Raw genomic sequence first — 19,831 nt, forward strand, 5'->3', positions numbered from 1 at the left:
ACTCTCGCGTTCATCTTGTTTGCAACGTGTCGACGGAGCTCGGTTCAAGTTCCATTCGGAAACTTCTACTGCATAGACACTATCTTCCACTCCTTTTCACACTTTTTTTTTATATGTTCAATTTTGAGAAAAATCTTATTTTCATGACAGAGGCGTACACTCTGTTGTATGGATCTTTAGAATAAATATTTTTTCAGTTCCATGGCAATTACCATACAATGGGATATATACTCAGTCACTTTTAATATTCTTCTACCGCTTCATCTCGTATCGACTGAACTTGATATAAACAATAAAGGGTATGGGAATTTTTCTTTTGGGAGGAACTTAAGTCTTGGTCTGAGAACTTGCGAGCTGCAGATGGTGTTGGCAGCCAGGGTGACGCATGGATTCGATTCCTGGGAGCTCGTGATTCCGCTCGGTTAGCCCCGTGTCACTCCCAGGAAACCCCATTACCCACCGGCATTCTCCAACCCTCTACTCCGACGCCAATACCCCCTGCCTTGGCACCAGGTTCCCGTAGACCTCTCTCGCTGGAGTACTCCAGCCGCATACATACGTACGAACGAATGTTGCTAGCAACCTATGCGATACTGTATCTGGCTTTGGTTCCCTTTCTCTCATGTTAGCAGGAATGGCAAAGCTACCTAACCTCCATCGAGTATCCAACCCGAAGGCAGCTGCCAGTGGCAGGACCCATCGTATGGACGAATAGACCAGAGTTGGTTCTCAGGGCCTATTGATTATCAGAACCCTCTTTGCTTTTCATCCTGCGACCTCCTCATCCTCCTTCTCCTCGATACCAAACTCCAACTCCACCGCCAACTCTGCGACCTCCTTGTCCTCCTTCGCCAGCTTCTGCTCTACGGTCGGTATCCATTAGCCGCAGCAATGCAGAAGTAATTTAATTTGTTGCAGGATTTGTGGAATGTTAATGAAAACGGGACGGGCACTCGTGTACCAATTTCTGATTAAAGTCAGTGCCGATAGAGGGGTGAAGGGCGAGCTCGTTTATTGCTGTACAATGGCTGATCCTCTACCCCATGGAAAATACCAATGGCATACCATATAGAGATATATGAACTGATAATACTGACTTTTCAAAATTAATGAAAAAAATGAAAAATTATCTTTTTATCATAAATAATTAGTCAAATCTCGTGTGTGTTCATACTCAGGGATGCTGTGGGGAAGTAAGGTAATATCTTGGAAATTGAATACTTTGTTTTATTAATGTAACGGGATTTTTTAAATTGCGTATTGAAATATTCCTGTTATTTTTTTTCGATAAAATGTCTGTGCGAAAAAAGAGATGTAAAACCAAGGGCAATCATTGAGGAAGGGGGCAGGATCGTGGATAGCAGAGTTCATGGGTATGAGTCGCATGTTCGCCATGGTTCTCTGTAGCACGAGTGCCATTGTGTATTGAGGGTTGGCGTGGGTTAGGGCGGCGGAGGGTGTGAGTCGACGGGGGTGGAATACCCGCTCACCCCGGTAATGGAATCCCTTCGCTCGAGAAACGCAATCACGCTGATGTTTCGGAACCCCAGGCTGCCACGAGGGATTTCCACGCTCATGAGCAGATCAGACTTGCGTGTTTCTGCTCTCTGCTTCCGTTTCCATTGCTTCTTCCTTCGTAACTTTCGGCTCCAAAAGCGAAATTTTCGGTTGCTGCCTCTGGAATGTCGAATCTGTAAAAAGGGCAGACTTTGGACAGGGAAACGATATCAACGCTGGATGAACTGAAATCTTTTGATATACATTAGATTACGTACAAGTTTGCATAGAATCGAATAAGATATTAACTATATTTACTTAATAAAATTAATTTAAGAAATGGTTCAGAAAAAATCTCGTACTTCAGGGAATTTTAAATAGATACATTTTTCTCCATTTTTAAGGAGACGAAGAGGAAAGCTAAATCGCAAACGACGTAAATCGAGTCTTATCCACAAATTCAATTTAATAGATCCTTTCGCTCTGGATACCTATCTACTAACTCCATTACTACCAACCTCTCACACCTATCCTGGTCGACTGGTTTACAATCTTTACCGGCAGCCTGTTCACCAAAACCAAATGAATTTTCTATTCTCGCGTGAAATCCCACACGGTAAATCCCAAACTGTATCCAAACGGTATATATATATGCAGACAAAAGCCACATAGTAAGAAAAGCAGATTCTAAATGTCGTTCATCCCCAAGGTTTTACCCCCTACATCGCAAAAATACGTATAGGCATAAAGGAAGCCGCAAGCCGCAGAAATCTCTTCGGATAGCTCCCGCTGAAAGTTATGAATTCTTTTAGAAAATCTCGTGGAGATCTTCCGAAGTTGGAGGCGCTTGGCAGGGATCAAAGAGCTTGGTCGTTAGGTACGTGGGGTGAAAAGGGGTGGATCAAGAAGCCTTAGTATGAAGTCTTGGACTTGGACTCGGGGTAGAAGAGGCGAGTATGAGATGAGGGTTTTCGGCATTAGGGAGGGGGGAGGGAGAGGGGGTCGGTTTGAACGTTTGAAGGATGAGGGACGAGAGGAGGGAGAGGGAGGAGATGAGACAAGGAGGCTGTGAGATTGGTAGGAGAATCGAGGGTGCCGGTGGAGGTTTGAGGAGGTCGTAGAAGGTTGGAGCAGCGAGGAGGCGACGCGGAATACAAAGCAGCGACCGAAGAGTCGCGAGTACGTAGATATGGCTGAGAGACAGAATGTAGGCAGCCAGTATATGTATATATATATATGTACACATATGCGTATATACATATACATATAGGCACCTAAGTAGAGAGCGAAGAGGAGGATAGCCAGAACTGGGTATAAGCAGAGGGCTCCTGGAGAAGAACGTTCCAGAAGAAGAGACCCCCTGCCGCCTATTCAAACCGCGCATGAGTTATTGCCATGGATAATCTGTAAATATATTTATTTTGATTTTGTACACAACCGGGTTTATTTCCTTTTTCCCTTTTGCGCGACGCGCATCCACTCCGATCGCTCTCTGCCTCCTTCGCTATCCACTTCGTACTCCTAGTTAGGATTACAAATGGGACCGGACACGTTTCCAATGGTGGACCTAAAAAAGATAGCAGGAGAGCACAAACAGATTTGTAAAATCTTACGAAATCTTACAGAATACGTATATTCGTGGCTTTGAATCTACTGTACTGGTTGAACAAATCTTTTGCTCTGGTCTACAAACAATTGTTGGTGTGTATTAAATTAGATCGTTTTTATTCATTCGTTTTTGCATAACCTATACAGCCGTTGGTATTTTCGTAAATTGACTGGGTAATGAGAGATAGTGTTAGGTTATTAGGAAAGCGACACGTACCATCAACGTCCCTGTGGTATCCCTTAACGTGTACGTATGGCTTGTACGCTGTAATGTAGTCATTTAGATAAATGCCTTTTGTCAAAGTCCAAAGCTATCGGGCGTTTGATCTAGATACCTATTATGTACATATCGCGGCACAGTATGTCGCGCGGTGAAGCCACATTAGGCACAGCGCGGGATAAATGACTAACCAGATTTTCTGATGTATGCCAGGCGTGGAGAACAAAATTTCAATGACGTAAACACAAATTGTCTATCATTAGCGAGAGCTATGTTCAGCCAACTTTGAACTTCGTTGGACTTTTAATTGATCTCATGGATAATAAACACTGTTTTGGAAGTACTGGTCGAAAGTCGTCGTATGTGAATCGAACGAGCCCAACATCTTCTCAAGGACGCCACGTGTACGAAATTTCTTCGATCAAGTATGATGACCTCATGATCATTCCCAATGATCAGGGGACAAGTTCAGCGAATAGGGTTCGTTGGTCTAGATGTCTAACATGGCTACCTAGACAGGGTAGACACGAATCCTGCCTGAGAATCGTAGCGTGAGTAGCGCTGGGGTGCAGGAAAGAGAAAGATCGAAGGGAAACGATGGGGCTACGAGACGATGAGAGTGTCGAGGGAGAAAGAGAGGGAGCGACCGACCGAGAGAAGCGAAGAGAAGAGAAGAGAGTAGAGGAGAACGGAGGCCGCCATGATATCAGTCTTGCTTGCGCCGACAGTTCGTCATTTGTCACTGTCGCGGCCATTAATAACTCCGCCGTCCTGTCACTGTGGATAATACGAGTAGGTCTCTGCTGGGCTGTAGCCGTACCATAGGGTAGGGGTGGGTTCCGTTCAATTCAGTTCAGTTTAGGGGGATGGTACGAGGGATTGGAAGGGAATGTCGTTAAGGGGATGTCACTCATGTCAATCTGACATGGCGAGCGGTCTCGGCCACCATCTTGTGACTACACCAACATTCCGTGGTATTGCGCAATTATTTCTTACATTTTATTTATCTTTTTTCTTATCTTTATATTTATCATGATATTCAATACTTTTTATTAAGATCGTCATTCATTTGTATCTTAAATTGTTTCAATCGGTGCGTTTTTATTATGGTTTTGAGACTACTTAAATTTTTAGCACAATTATTTCTTTTGCCAAAGATAAAGCCAGCACGTGGGGACGCTACCGGGTTTAGCAGGTGTCTTTATTACATGGTAGTGTATTCGGTGGATAGCTCGTAACAAGGGTTCGAGAAAAGTTGAATATAGGAAAAGGGGGTGATAGTGGAACAATGAGATAAAAAGGATGAAAATCCTGATATAGTAGAACTTTATTGCATGTTTAAAAAAATTATATTTTTATCGTCATGAGAGCGTAACGAAAAATAAATATTGAAAATAAAGAGTAAAGAGTACGTGTAAGACGAAGATGTAAAATAATTAATGTAATTGCATAGGTATTATAGCGCGAACAGTAAAGTGTCACAGCAGCTATAATTAGTACTATACATATAATTACAATAGGAAGTAATTACGTAAGTTGAACCTGATATAACGTACAAAATTTATTTTAAGAATATTATTAAGTCACGAAATTCTACGTGTATTGTTAACGTAATAAAGACTGTTATATAACAATATTTTCGTGCGCGATCCACGTGAATGTAATGACTGTTTGGTTAAAGGCTTGTTCTCATTGCTTTATGTTCGTGGATACGAAAATTCCATAAACCCATAAGGCTGGTATTTCATTTGGGGAGACTTTAAGCCGGTACAGTCATATTTTTCGTTTCGTTAGAAGCCTCCGAACTTGGCAGGAAAATAATCATTCCGGCTTCGTAGTTATGCGAGGACCAACCGCAATGCGGGTTCGTTTCTTTTTTAATATTTTTTTTATTTCTCGTTTTTTTTAGAAACATCCCACGATTACTCGTTTCGCCATTTAATCGTTGCTTTATTTCAGCTATTTATCAAGGATTCTATTCGCGGCTATGGCTTAGTCAAATATTTCCATACCTGTACAGTGTGCATAATCTCATACACATGTTTAGGTCGCCCGAGAATTCCTTTTACGGATATACAGAATTAATTGACATTTAAGGAAAAATAAACTGTGGGAATTGTGAGCTTAGATTTTTTCTCCGAATGTACGTCGTGGGCTCTGTTCAATTTTTTAAAATTATCTTGGGATTACGTAATGGATTAAAAACGTGGTTGCACGTATCATAACTCTGGTAGTAGTACGTCGAAGGGAATGCAGTTTATATACCTGTAAAACGAGAAGCAGCCGTCTTTAAAATGACATATTGAAAGAAATATTAGCAATCGCGTAAGCAACATTAATAGACATTGTTACACGATATTTCATTTCTATGTCTATATATACATATATTTCATCACCAACTTGACTAACATTCCATATAGAATGCATTCCAGTTAAGTAAATGTTACAAGATACGAAAGGTGCTGATAATACATATGAATTTATCCAATGTTGATTTTTTAATAACATACCCAAAAAATTTAACAGTACTTTAAACCAACGTCAAATTATATTTCCAGCGAGCAATTAAACATGTTAAAAATCATTTAATTATTCAACGAACCGTCTCATCGCCATTTTTATTGTCCTCGCGAATTGCAAAGGCAGGGAGAATTATTGTGAAGCTGCAGCAGGCAAAACGTGTTTCACGTACGAGGTGCAGAGCGCCGGGAATGCGGGGTCGCAGCTTGTTGGTATTATAAAAGCGGACGCGACAGTCGGCCATTTCAAAAATGGTTGGACTAAAAAAAAAACAAGCAAGTAAAAAACGTTTCTACCCCCTAAACAAAAAAAAAAAGCCGTTACATCCAGGTCCTCCGTGACGCGCCGCCGACACGGCTTTTTAATTAGAGCCGCTACCGGCCAACACCTGACATCCAACGCCACCCAACCCCTCCATCAAAATATCATTCTAATTTTGCCGAGTTTGAAAAAGAATTGTAACCCACCCCCAAATCCTGCTAAAAATAAATTTTCCTTTTGCCCATCCGCCACCCGCCGTCATGAATAAATGGTTCACCTATATATGTATACAGCATTCGATATGCGTAACGTTAAATAATTTTCTTCAGTTACCATAAAACTATCCAGCGGCTTAAACACGCAACGACCCCTTTTAAAACTACCCACACGCACCCAAAAACCCAACCACGTGCACGAACGGGAATCGCTATTGGTTTTGTGGTTTCAAGTTGCCGAAGGTCAGAGATGTGCGAATGCACCCTTCAACCTGAATTCGCGCAATGCAACCCCATTTGTCAAGGTATTCCTATGTTTACGGTAGTGCGGGCTCGCTTCACGCTGCGTGGAACCGATTCTTAGCATAAGGACGACCTTGACTTTTAAGACTGTAGACAAAGGGCAGCTCATAAATTCTCTCGAGGTCACCGAGCGCTCGAGTTCCCCTCTTTCACAGAGCCGGGAGGGTTTGCCAGAGATTTCTTGGTCTTCTGGTATGGTAGGTAGATATTTGCGTGTATCTGGTGCACGAGGGACGCAACACCTACAATTACCCTTGCCAGCTATGCAAAAATGTCCGAAGGTAAGAAAAATGTTGAAAGCCTCTAAAACGTCTTCGAGGAACCAATTTTTCTATTCGGTACAAAATCTAACCTTGGACGTAGGAAATTCTTAACCGGTCCACAGGCTCGCGCTACCCTCGTGCACTGGAATATTTTTCAAAGGCCATAAGACAATTTTTATGGTCCACTATTATGGCACGTACAGAAGATATGACAATGTGAGAAGTGCCGTCGCGGAAATCATGAAATTGATATGTGGCGCCCCGATAAATTATCGGTAGCAATTTATCAAAGGTATTTTGTTGGGTTGGCGATTTTCTTGAAATTTTCGTCGGTTTTACTCCAGCAGCCAAAAGGAATGAAAGAAAAGAAGGAAGCCTTCATCGAGGCGTGCACTGCTCACTACCTACCCCCCGTCGATCGAGCGTTTCGTAGTTCGTACAGCCGCGACGCGGAAGCGAAGGGAAATAAATTACACAGCGGCGTCCAGCGACCACTTCTACAGGCTCGCATTATCCTTTCAAGAGAAAGAGTAAGAGAGACGGAGATAAAGAGGGAGAACGGCTAAATAAGAGAGAGAGAGAGAGAGAGAGAGAGAAGGAGATTCAGAATAAAACCCCCTCCCTTCCCGAGCTACAACTTCACCATTCCACTCCTCCTCACACACCCTACCCCTCCTCTCACCCCATTTCCATCCCTCTTCGAACCCTTCCATCCTCTATCACCAATTGGATATATCGCTCTGTCTCGCTCTTCCACGATTCAGGATGCTCCCGATATCCAGCCGATGGTCCTCTATACACTGTTATTAATGCTTTTCAATTTCCAACGGGTCCTACTGTCTTTCCTTGACAAGCGAACAAATAAACAAATTACGCAATTAGGCGGGGATTCCCCCTCTTTTAGGCGTATCCGATGCGTCAAAGCCACGCATGTTTACAGTTTATATATCTCCATGCTATGTGTGACTATGCGCACTGATCTGTGCCTACATGCTGATGCATATGTTATGAATACAAAGTGTAGATGATGTACAGCTGCACTATTATAGGCCCTTACCTATTACCATGTATTTTCAGTACAACTTTTCTCAATAATTATCACGACAAGATATCGAATACAAAATTAGTACAGCCGAATCAGTGTCATCTATCAAAATGAAAAAAAGAAAGATTTTAATAGAAATTATGATTTCTCGGAAGTCGTTTACAAATTAGTGCACAATTAGTTACCACATAATGATAAAATCTACCGGGTCCCGAGATCTCTAACATTTACGCAATTCGACCCCATAATTCATTCGAACCTATATTTGTCGTAATCGGTTATTTTAATCGGATAAAATTAAATAATTAATGGGAACATGTGGACGATAAAAAGTTCACAGGGTTTATATCAACACAGGATTAGATATATCAGATCAGACTAGTATTAAATAGCACGCGAATATATTCACTATAAAGCAGTCTTTCACACTGTGAATGACATATTTTACTTTCAATGTTCCATTCTAATAATGAGCAAACCATTGAACTCTTAATCTAGTCCTAATAAAAAATAAAAAATAATTGACAGGACATTAACTCACGTAACCATATTACGTGAGAGTCCAATAAACGAATATGTATATATGTATAATATATATAGTAGTCCCACATTAACTTTCCGTATGCCAGTTTCTTCCAGCCTCATATCGATCTCACCCTGAACTTAACGATAAGGACAAAAAAATAAAAATAAGATGAAAGAATCGTGAGAAATCGTAAAGACGGTTAACGAGATCTTTCGTAGATGCTAACAGCTAAGTAAGGTATGTTCATCTTCGTATCGTATGGTTAACAGCATGCACGCCTCAAGTGCCCATAAGGATAAATGATACTTTGAAAGGGTTCTTTTGCGATATGTTACACCAAATAACACTTCATTCGTAAAGTATTTCATAGTGGAGGTACAAGTTGTTGGCAAACCTGAAATTTTTGCACGATGAAGATAATCATCTTTCCTATATATGTATATAAAGTGTATGCCATTTTGTATATTATCTATAGCTGAGAATCGGTATTCTACTGATATCTTTACTCCTTTAAGATGATTTTATCATACTTTTCAGTTGTTCGTACTCTCCCATTAAGGGTGTCGATGTCATCATCTTCAGGCCTGAACATCATGAACCACTTTTTGGTCTTAACCCATGCTATCATTAAGATCTCATTATTCAAATTCGACCTTTGCATATTTAACCTGCTGCCATACTCTCGGCTCTGTCTACGTAAGTACCATATACAGGGCACTATACGGAGATAAAGCATAATAACGCGATTCCTGACGACCTAATGATGATGACCGGCTTGCTCCCATATTTATAGGCGGGCAGGCCCACGTTACGCCGGTATGTAATATACGTAATGTAAGGAGGCGCCATTTTGTCAGTACCGAAAGGGGGATGCGATAATAAAATGGTTGAATTGCGAATGTTGAGGATCATCGTGTTTCTCTGATGCTTTTATATGATTTTATTATATTTCCTATACCGATGATTTCGACAGCGTGATTTTTCAACTATGTACTATATATAATATTCATTGACTTTATAAACTTATAAACTAAATATATATAAATATTCTTTCTGACTAAATATTTTTCAATTTCATTACTATTATTGTGTTTCTGGTATTATAATATTTATTGATTATTTTATTTCTGTATTTCATAAGATTTGTAATGCAATCTATATCGACTATATACCTCGTATAGCGTATGGCCTGAAATACTATTCTTATAGCGAAATGATTTACGGTGACAAACTATTACTATGAGTGAGCGTGTGGTTAAAGTGCCGCTTAGGGATGTTAGCTTATTCAGCCACCAAAGTAAGGCCGTTATTTACTTTGGAATTTTTATCTTTTTCTCGTAATGTACAAGTTTATTTACCAAATGGACAAAGTAAGTCTTTCTTTCGATTTTCCGTTACTCTAGCACATTTATATATGATTAACATATATGTATAAAAAAAAATTCGATTCCGTTAACCGATCAAATACAGTAAGACATCCTAATGCATATATCGTCCATTTGCTTCTATTTTTCTTAGGAAATTATGTGTATTCTAGAAATACAAAAAAAAAATCGAAGGTTACTAAAAGTTATCTTTTACCACTATCCACGATCGCTAAATTTCTTATGATCATTATTCCCTAATTAGTATTTTTTTTTATTAACCCATAAAATATAATGACTACCTCGTTAAAAATCACTTTTATAACACAGGAATATTTAGATTAGTTATAAAAATAAATATACCAATCCCTATAATTTATAACAGCTAATAACCAAGAAGGGTTGAAGGCATTCTCCAAAGGTTTACGATACTTTTACGGCAGTCTGTTATTCGGTAATAGTATTATTTATACTAGCAATCGAGCGGTGTATTAAATTTTCTGTATTTGTACCTACTCTGGATGAACATTGAGGCAAGATAAATTATTGCCAGCAACTGTGTAAGATATTGTAGAATAGTAGAACGTTTTCGTTTATGGCGGTAAATTGACCGGGAAATTGAAAGGGCTGAACTTAGAAGATATTAAACTGTTCAAGGTGCACCCTATTTCCGTATGGCCTATATAAGCAGGTTTATTATAGGTGCAATAAGCTCGCAGTGTTTACGGTACCTAACTATAAATCATGTTAGGCTAGGCTGGTTCCGTGATGTAATTTAAAATTTTTGGTACCGTAAGAATTTCGTGTTACCCACCATGTTGGTGTCGTTGCGTCATTTTATTATTTTTATTGGATCGATGAAATTATGCATTTTTTTCGAACAATTGCTCAGATGCACTAAGATGCACCTGCACGCTTTAGAGCCACAGGTGTGAAAGGTGACGGAATGAAAAATACGGTAACTTAATACAAAACTTCGTTACGCGAGATAATCTTGGGATACACTATGGAATATTTCATAGCGAGTGCGTATACTGAACTATTCATACTTATCGTGTAATCTACATTGAAATCTGTGTAATTACCTCCTATTTGCAAATAGCCTGTAAGTTACTGAAAATTTTACGATAAGAAGAAATACATTACCTTAGGTCTGATGAATGAAGACTTCTGCTTTAATGCGATTAATCAATTTTACTGGGTCTCTCTCTAACTTTTTTCTCTTTCTCTCTCTCTCTCTCTCTGTATGTCTTGCTTAGTGCTATATTAAAAAAGTTATTCGGTGCGTTATTAAACAAAAAAAATTCAAAGAACAGAGTATCCAAGGAAATACTCATTAACGTAGTAATTAAAAGATTGCTTTATTTTCAAAATAAAAAATCATTTTACTTGCTATCTAATTCCCATGACTAATAGTTACATAAGTATGTTCACACCTGTGTTCCATCAGAGTTGCGTATAAATGGAGAACATTTCGTAAGTTTTAATGTGAAGAAAACAAAAAATTGAGAACCATCCCTGAACCGTGACGTCAGCAAATAATCTCGAGGTCGAATCATACATTATATTCGCAGCCCGTAAAATCAGCTGGGTCGGCATTGTACCGATCTAAATACCTCGCTAATGTCATCAATAAGGGATGCTCGCCGTAGAGCGAGTCTCAAGATTCAAACCCGTGTCCGCCCGAGTGAGATGGTAGACAAGAAAGAGAAAGAGTACCTGCAACCCTTGCGGTACGATAAAAAGGGGATGGAGCTAGAGTGATTAAGGGATGGCTAAAGAAGGAAGGGTTGGTTAAAGTAGGAAAACAAAAAGAGGAGTGTTTCGTCGGAGTTCTGACGATGAGCGAAAGTAGACGGTTGAGTCTGTACGCATCCATCAAGTTGATGTCTTTGTTCTTGGTCGGGCTAGACACGACGGGAGATTGAGGTACAGGGGGTAGAGGGGGGCATGGAAAAACCGGGACCCCCACCATCTTGGCCCCGATCCATCAAACGTCACCGATCAGTTTTTTTTTTCTCGATTCTCCAAGAGCGTGACGCCCAGTCGGGTCCACGTCAGCCAGGCCAGCTGTTTGCTTCGTCCTCGCCATATCCTTCGATGCTAAGATCCTTCCCTTCTTTTTTGATCTTCCCTCACGGGCCGTCCTCCGTACTGCACTGATGGAGCCCATTTTGAATCCCATGAAGCTGACGACGATCATTCAATTCAAAGGCAAACACGCACCCAATCTGCCGCATCTCACGGAGGTTCTCTTTTTTCTATCTCTAACCGATGTCGGCCCCTGGATATTTTTCAAATATGTCTACCACTGTCAATTCCCGACACTTACAGTATTCCAGCGCCAAGCGAGAAGACACAGGGACCGAGAGCGTCTGGTTCGTGAGATGATCCAAGTAGAACTATGTCATCCTCGATCTAGAGAATGATTTAAATTAATCATCTAGCCCACGGAAGGCGGTATAATTAGAATCTGTGAAGTAAATACTCCCTTGTTGTAGGACCTCAAGAAGTACCAGTCCCGGTGCCGTTCCATTTTACTGAACAGAGTCGCAATCCCTCATCCGCAAGGCTAATCCAGAGCGGCTATTCGTGGCATCTCCGAGTTTGTATTTGTCACACGCAAGAATGCTTTGGGAGGGTTGTACGCCAGGGGGTTGCATAGAGGGCAAACACGAAGCGAGGGTAGGTTGGCTGGCAGACAGAACAGAGCCGCATGAGAGTGGAATACGGAATACGGGAATACTCGGTTTGGCAAAGGGAGGGGGGTGCGCGAGGGCAAAGGGGTAGTTCTGTCAGTGGGATGGAAGGGTGGCGCGGAGGTGAGGAGCGAGAGGGTGGACCTCGAGGATCGGGATGGTCGGGATGGCTGAAGGAAGGAGTGGTATCGGGGTTGAGAGGGCAGAGGGCGGAGGGGGTAGAACGGGTAACGAGCCGCGGCAATTAATATCGCCGGGTTTCCACAATGCGCTTGCAAATGAAAGGCCTTTGTGACGTGTGATTGCGTTACCGAGTGAATAGTTGAGTAATGGCGGTCGGTGGGGCTGCCACCGAACCGCGGATGGCGCAAAGCTCACCTCGGCGCAGGCCGATGCCATAGCGCCGACTGCCAGAATTCAGGTCGTCCTGGCCTATAACGTTTCCTCCGCGCCGTCCTCCGCCGTGAACACTTTGGTTTTGCTCCTCTTTTCTATTGAAACCCGGAAATCGCGGCCTTTTTCAACCCGGCCCGGAACGGACGGCCCAAGGTCCGCCTTTGCCCTTCCAGGGAGAAGCGATTCCAGATACTAATGGCAGTTTCTATGTATGTCTCTGACAGCGTGCCAAAGTAGTGGTTGCTGTTAGCCATGAATGGACTCGATGGATATCCTTGAAAAATCGACAAGATCCCTGAGGAGAGATACTCGTCGATCTTTTCCTGATGTCGGTATTCATCTGCGGGTTCACTCGGGTGTCGCTGAAGTATTTGAAATGATCCAAGGTCAGAGACCGTGGATCACTGTCCATTTCTGTTTTACGCGTAGAAGGGAAAAAAGATCGTAGCTTGTTGGCTTTGCGGGAGACTAGTCAGCCGTGATTGGTGGAAAATGTCAGTGACAAAATTTTGCACGTCGATGAGTCGTAAGGCATTACGTCATACGGACGGAGAGGAACATGCGTACGGTGTAATCAAACTCGCGCCGAATCTGTCAGTGCAGTGACGGAAATCCGCTGCAACGCAGAGCGCGTAATTTATGACGGCGAAAAAGGCAGGTGTAAAACGTGGAATTTTATAGGAAGCACAACAAATAAATATGGGGATCGCAAAGCCGAATTGCTTTGTCGCAATGGTTACGTGCAGCGAGTACGTTGGATGAAAAAGGATGAATACACAAAAACAATGGAGCACACAAAATGCAGGTTCGGTATCAATCAACGTAGCTTTTGCCTCCATCCCTTTGCCCATCGACGTAGCCATCGATATCGGCTAAACAAATTACAAGGATGGCTCGACATTATCCAAATACGGATATGAATAAATAATAGTGAGGGTTGCTATCCATAGGGGGTGGAAACAGTGGGCGTCCGTGGCGTCGGTCGGAGGCACAGCGCGTAATGCGGCGGGAGCTAGTGAGGCCCACGGACTATGAGTAATATCGCGGGGCTTTTCCACCCCCCAGGGAACGAGGAGAGGAGGGTTCAAGTTGAGGGGCGGGAGGGTGGTTTGGGAGAGGAAAGAGCGTACTGGCAAAGAGAGCGAGAGAATAAGTGAACGAGAGAGCGAGGGAGCAAGAGAGAGGGTGCCACAGGGGGAGGACCCTCCAGCACCGATCCATCAGCGTCCCGCCACCCTCGCCTTTCCGCCACTCTCATTTTTCTCCACGGGCCGCGCTCCATCATTCCGCGTCACATCCGCCCTCTTTCATCCCTCCGTGGCCCCCCCTTCGTCCCGCCGACCTACCGATCCTCCACGAAACGCCCCCTGTACCCCCTGCCACCCCTCTTGCCCACTTCCGTTTCCCCTTTCGCGCCCCTTCCCGCCCGCTTTCCTCACTCTTCAACCCCTAACCACTTTTACCTACCTTCAACCCTTAGCCATACCTACCCCTTACTACCCTCTCGCTACTGATTGCACTTTCCAAATTCATTACGTGAACTTCTACCCCTTCCGTAAAACTCCCTATGACCAACTGTACTATAGTATCTACTCATTTATGTACCGATTCATCTGTTTTCCCTCTTCGAATTGTGTGGAAATGGAGGGATAAGCGTGAATAAAAAATTTTTCTTGTCAGGGGCTGAAATAATCGCTGATTCATTGATTTCGATTTTTTAGTACTCTTGACGACGTGCTGGGATTACGCAAACTTTTCTTTTTATCTGGATTAATCTACTTATTACCCAATTCTATATTGACTCGAATACAGTCATACGTGTGATATAAAGTTTCAGCTGCAGCGTGTACCTCGCGTTGGACTACCCGCTCGTTTTTATTCGAGATTAATCATTCATGGCTTCCCGCTTATAATTGTAGGCAGTTAAATTAATAAGCGAAGGCATCTGTTAATACAGCCGAAATAACGAAGCTCATCTATCTTGTTCTGCCACCGAATCGAGCTGGAGACTTAAACAGATACCGCGCTTGTGGCTTTGTCAAATAATAATCTGCACTCTCGAACGACGTCTTTTAGCCGGTCGGTTCCTGAAATACGAATAAATATATAAACCATTCCATTTTTATAACTGACCAATGGTCTCAATTGGCGAGCATGAGCCAGCTCACTACGAGACAAATATCATGCCGAATATCAGAAACGATTTCCTTGTTAATCATTCGTCATCGATTGTGGAACGGAGCGAGCGAGCGAAAAAAGAAACCATATTTATTTTTGGATACTATCAATCTCAGGAAAAAAAAAGAATTAGCCATACCCATTGAAATAATTGGCCAATGTAGATCCCAGGGACTTTCTCAACACACATTTAGCAAGCGAGTCACGTAATTATAAGAAAAAATGGTATGTCAATTATTCATTTTTATAAATATTTTATTGTAACACCTATAGTGACTTGCTACAATGATTTATTCTTAACACAAAAAATATTCATAAATTTATTTAATTATGTTTTCAATTTTTTTTTTTTGTAATCTGCACTCGCACAGTCATCAGAGAATAATACCACTGTAGGATTGTACTTGGGAATAGGAAGTTATAATAAATTTTTGATTACTTTTATTTATACATTCCTATACCGTATAGTAGTATGTATTACTGGTTATAACTACCAATATTTTAGTCTGTACGCAATAAACCTTAGACATATATCAGTAAGCAACGTTGCTCCTGATGTCCAGTTTTTAACAATCAGCTGGTTACTTACTACCTGTCTGCTGCGTATCTACTGCTTACTGGCGGCAGTCGCCAACAAAACTGCACGCTCGAGCAATGCACTACCGTAGTAATCATCATCAGCGTCATCATCATTATCACCGGTACTCTCATCCCATCCTATCCCATTCCATTCCGTTCCGTCCCATCTCATATCGTCCCACTTGTAACGCCGTGCGCCTCACTATTAACAGCCAACGATAACTACTGCTGGCAAGTGCATCGTATAGTTGGCAAGTGCACTGATGTTGGCATGCACGTATATCTATATACGCACTCTATCGAATTAACTTGCAATTAAAAATTTTACGAGATTTTAGACGTACCGAAGAATTTAGTAGTGAGTCTGAACGTGGAAAATAATATTATAGTGCACGAAACAAGAACTTGATACAAAGTAAAAATTTGTATTAAAAGTTTTTTGTTTATTAAAAGAAATATATATACTGGCACTGGATTAAACGACAAAGTACTTAATATTTTTATTACTCCGAGTCTTGTGCAAACAAAGTTCTATGCTATTTTCATTTATACAGTTCAAAGTATTTTGAAGCGAAAACGAGATCCGGGACGTATACAGGATTTACGGATTTTAAACAAACTCGTTCCCTTGTGGATATAATTAAAACGTGGACGTTTGCGGATGAAACGCGTTCCCAGTGTGACTTTCGTGACGATTGAATCATCCCGCTTGACAACGTTGATTATGAAATTCGTATATTTATCAATGAAAAAAAAAAGAATTAATCTACGTGATCAATATTATTAACGATCGATTGATCTAAAGTGTACGTAAAAAGAACCTAATGGCCGTGAAATAGAGGTCAGTTAGAAAATTGATCCAACGACGTCATTAATTTCATAAATTGACATGGTAAACGCATTTTTTAGATTTCTTTGTCACTTCTTTTTCCCCCCAAAAAAACCAGCAGAGCGTAAAGTGACAATTTGTTTTTCCCTTGTCTCCCTATACGTATATTATTATGTTATTCTAGCAAATATAAATCGACTCCTATTTTCTCCAAGTTATGACAGCGACACTTTTGACATGCGACTGTTTCATGTTACGAAGCTATCCAGTCACCTAACCTTCCCGTCAGACGTGTCACTGACTCGATCACCATCGTTACCTTTTGACCACGGTAAAAGAGCTGTCAGAATTGTAGAATAAAAGATACACCGTGGCTGAATGATCGGAAACTATATTTACCGGAAGTCGTGTGTGTTTGTTGATATATGTTTCGGGTTATATACGTTCAGGGTAGAAAAATGATGTTTTCCCTATATAAATATGTTTAGCATAGAATTTAGCCATATGCTTCAAATACGGTATAGTTACAATGAGAAATAACTGTGTATTTCTATAAGAAATATTTGAAGTATAATTAAACTGTTCTAACAACCTTTTAATCGATTAACATGTAATTTACGATGATTTATAATCTTATATTTAGAATTTCAGCAAATTCGAAATTTAAGATTACTGCCAGTCTTGTCATTGAATATTTATAACTCTAAAAGAAGCATGCTATTCGGTCTTTAAGCTGATTAATTATTTATTCACTGAATTACTACTGGATTCGATCCTCATATTGACTGATTATTACAACTCTACGATATAAATAAAATATTCGCAATACATCTATGATAATTGTATTTACGAGGATTCGAACAAAATGATATACAAACGACTAAAGAGTAGTTGACAAATCAATAAAATCGAACGCGTACAAAATTAACATTGAAACTGTTCGTGCACGAAGTAGCCTGTAAAACAGTTTCCAAAATGGCCGTTGTACACTATAGACAAGACATCGGGAACTTTAAACGTATAATCAAATACACATTATCAGAGTCCCCCTGTTTCCCATCCTTTTCAGTTATATGCAACCCCCATGACTTTTTGTATCAACCACATACCCTTAATACCCGTACGCAAAGGCCGCCATATTATTAATATTTATCCACGGCGAATATCAGCTGCACGTATTCTTATAATAATCATGTAAAAAAAGGAAGCGACAAGCTGCCAGGACAATTACGCAAATTTTTGTATGCAAAATGGTAGTGTAAGATATAACGATGCTGATTGGACGAGATTCGAGATGGAGAAGACGGTATATGTATTTTAATGGCCGCCTCTGGTGAAGTCCCTACCAAAAGTAATACGTATATGCTGATGGCTTTAACTACCTAACGTATAAGGGACGAATTCACATCGGTGGTGGAAACACGGTTTCAGGGCAGGGGAAAAAAGTGCTGATCGTCCAGGACGAGGAGGAAATGCTGTTGGAGCCAGTGCATCATCTTCAGGATAGTTTTTCTGTTGGGTTCGCCACGTAAGAAGGTTCAGAGGATGGGTCATCAGCGACTGCCATCTTGGAGATTATTTGGTGCGCGAAGACGACGCCACGCTGGAATCTCTATTAATAGGGTTACTCGCAAGAAAGTCTAACTGAGGGAGAAACTACTCTGGTATTTTTTGTTTCCCTTCTCAGTTTCTCGATTCGACTCTGGTGGATCTGCGTGGGAAAAAAGGTAGGGTTTTATTCGAGGCGAATCCTGATGTCGGATCATCAGGATGAAACAGTGGAAAATTCACGTTTTCATAACAAACACTAAGAACGCACTCGGGCGAAGAGGACAAAGCAACGATTTGATAACCGTGAGCGAGAGATATAATGGACACGGAGGAATCTGAAAGTAACGAGAGAAGGTACAACGTGGGAACGTAAGGTTATTTATTTCCGCCATTACTCCTCTGTTCCCTTCTCTTCTGGATTGGACTCTCTATGGTTCGCCCGGTTGAGATCCGCGTACTGTATATCGCGGAACCCTCCTCATTTCTGTATATACGTACAACTAGAAAGATATTAAGTGCATTTGCTTGTAAACTGTCAACAGAAATATTTATTTTCCCCATAGGCGTGTTGCGTCATCGGAATAAGAGTTAGGAATCAATCGATACGTTGGAGACATTTTAAATGTGACAGCTGTCAAAATTGACAGCACGTGGGGTGTCCGGTTCTCGTGGCTCTTGCGTGACGCGGGGATTCCTAATGAAAATGAAAACGAATGCATCCACTAACCACCGGTTACATTTCACATCCGGTGGACTTCCTCGTGCAGACGTGACGCAACGTTCGGCGGATAAACGACACAGCGCTAACCCCGTGAAATATTATTACTCCGAATTGGCGGATGAGTCGCATTGGTCAAGCATCCTGCAGTTTTCAACGCATCCCCGCATCGTTCAGGGCGTGTCCGCGGTATACGGATGGATCGGAACATGCTCAGAATTTTCAACGTGTCGCACCTCCAACGAGGCGATACGAGTACATCGCGCGGCTCCGAGTACACACAACACGAAGTTGTTCAGGGTGGGATAGAATAGGATAGGTGGGGCCGTTATTAATCTGGTGTCGAGTTGAGCACAAAGTTATATAGGAGCTCAGGAAATGAAACACGAGAAACCTCCCTCTGCCTTTCTCTCCACCTCGCCGCCCTTCCCGATCCCCTTCCTTTTCCTTCCCACGACCCGAACCCCTTCTGTCCCTGCAGCGCAGCGTCCAAATTTGAATGTATTGCTGGACCACCCCACCCCCTTCGCCTCCGGTCAGATGGAGATATAACGATCACGGACACACATGCTATGGCCCTTTGGAGACACGCATATTTATGTCTACGGTTATCTATTCTATGCCGATGACACGGTTGTCTCTTCTTCATTTCACGTTTTATACGGTACCCCTTGGTCTGGTTGACCAGGAAGAATTTTCTGATTACATAGACGCGCGATCTGTGGATTACTGAATACTTGTAAAAAAACAAAGTGAAAAATTATAAAAATAATTTTTTGATTGTGGAATTATTTTATGCACCAGTTAAAACCAGCATTAATGTAATACTGTGACATTTAGAGATTCGTGTCAATTCGAAATTTCCTGGTAAAAAAAAAATACTTGGAGAAACAACAGAAGAATGAAAGCCTTAGGTAATAGTCCTATAGCTCCAATGTGGCGGCGTCTAACCTCTAATTCATTTCCGCATTAAAATTCCACCTTGGTACTAACGCGACTCAAGTAACCATGAATTATGAATGCGCTAGTTGTCGCCACATTTTCATGCGGTCCTTTGAT

This window comes from Cephus cinctus, unplaced genomic scaffold, assembly GCF_000341935.2.
Source record: "Cephus cinctus unplaced genomic scaffold, Ccin1 Ccin1_scaffold0709, whole genome shotgun sequence".
In the NCBI taxonomy this organism is placed as follows: domain Eukaryota; kingdom Metazoa; phylum Arthropoda; class Insecta; order Hymenoptera; family Cephidae; genus Cephus; species Cephus cinctus.